At 37.9% G+C, this 1,805-nt stretch overlaps 1 protein-coding gene across 1 annotated transcript in view; it reads left to right on the forward strand.

Annotated features, from left to right (window-relative positions):
• LOC106873892 (adenosine deaminase 2) overlaps positions 1–1,805 on the forward strand; it is a 43,679-nt gene that overhangs the window by 17,183 nt on the left and 24,691 nt on the right. The gene's annotated exons all lie outside the window — the stretch shown is intronic.

Genomic DNA, 1,805 nt, shown 5'->3' on the forward strand with positions numbered 1-1,805 from the left:
TATATATATATATATATGGCCTAGTGGTTAGGGAGTTGCATTCCTGATTCCTAGACTGGTTGGTGCGTTGTGTTCTTGAGCAAGATACTTTATATCACGTTGTTCTGTGATCACTTCGACACCTGACGCGTGGCAGACCGTGTACCTGTTCAAACAACGTCGATTTGATGGAGGGAGTAAGCTAATGTATGGCACATACATTTGATCACTATAAACGATCATTCGTGCAGATCGTTCGGCAAAATGCTGAACACTCATACGATGGGAGAGTCTACCATATATACGCTATACACATGCGCATATACACAAATGTATTATACATATAAATGTAACAGTTAAATATTGCTTATATGTATGTATAATATATATATGTGTGTGTGTGTGTGTGTGTGTGTATGTGTGTGTGTGTGTGTGTGTGTCTGTGTGCGTGTGTGCGTGCGTGCGTGCATGTGTGTGTGTCTGTATATATATGTTTATTCACATATGTATATGTATGTATGCTTTTTAGATGTGTGCACGTGCGTATATATACATCTACATACATACAGAGAGAGAAAGAGAGAGAGAGAGAGAGAGAGAGAGATGAATTAGTGAACGATCATGTTTATCAAAGAAGAAAAATAAGAAAAATACCCAATATATACAATATACTTTCAAATTTTACTAGAAACTGAAGTTTCTTGCATCGTTTCTCTGATTCTCCTGTTGCCGATAATTCAAACGATTGAAGAAGCGAAGTAGCATGACAATATACAGGCGAATTATGATTAGTCATTGAGTTTTGACTAGTTACCAAAATAATCTTTATGTCAAAGTATTCTCCACTCGGTATTTAAATGTAGAACACGTGATATACTTACCATTCACATTTTAAAATATTTGATAGTTTCATGTCTTTTGTATCTCATATGTAAAACATAAAATCAATACAAGTGACTGGTGTTAGTGCAGTTTTAGTGTTGATGAACTACTGAAGGATTTGTTGTTGTTGTTGTTGTTGTTGTTTTAATGTGCCACCATTTTCAGAGAATTACACTCTTTGTGGTAGGAAATATACTATTTTAGCCAGTTAGCATTTGCAAATTCTCCAATAAATATCAATCGATATGTCTGCAGGAATTTACTAATTCTGATCTTTTGTTTAAAATTGCAAAAGACCCTAATACGATGTTACACTTCTTTGAGAAACAAAAACCACTCCTGGGTTTTCTCTAATGTAAAGAGATACATGTTCTATAATGGACTGATCAGTTTTGTAGCTATTAATATTATCATCTCTGGAAATTTCAGATGTATATGGACAGTGAGTTGGTGACTTCTTTCTGAGTGTTAGGATAATATGCCTATATGCGAGTATGTAAAGCTGGCATTCTGTTACTCTTTCTTCGCTTTCAAAGATGTCTAACACTTCACCTCTTTCACACTGCAGCAACGGAGAATGAAGTACAGGCGGCCAATGATTCCTGACTACTCTTGCCTCTGCTACACCTTTTGTGTGATGAGCTCCACTGAAGTGGGGCTACTTTTTTGTTACAGACGTGCGTAAAACGCCGTTCGCCGCCACGAAACGCCCACCATCTGTTTGTGGATAGAAAGAACTCGAGTACTGACTTATTCTGAATTTGGTATATGGTGAGGGAGGACCAACCTCAAGGATGCGCTGGGGTGATTGCGTGCGCGAGTATGAGTTTATGTGTGAGTGAGCGCATGCTTGTGTTGTAAGAGTGTGAGCGCATGCTTGTGTTGTAAGAGTGTGAGCGCATGCTTGTGTTGTAAGAGTGTGAGCGCATGCTTGTGTTGTAAGT

This window comes from Octopus bimaculoides, chromosome 7 (genome assembly GCF_001194135.2).
Source record: "Octopus bimaculoides isolate UCB-OBI-ISO-001 chromosome 7, ASM119413v2, whole genome shotgun sequence".
Classification (NCBI taxonomy): domain Eukaryota; kingdom Metazoa; phylum Mollusca; class Cephalopoda; order Octopoda; family Octopodidae; genus Octopus; species Octopus bimaculoides.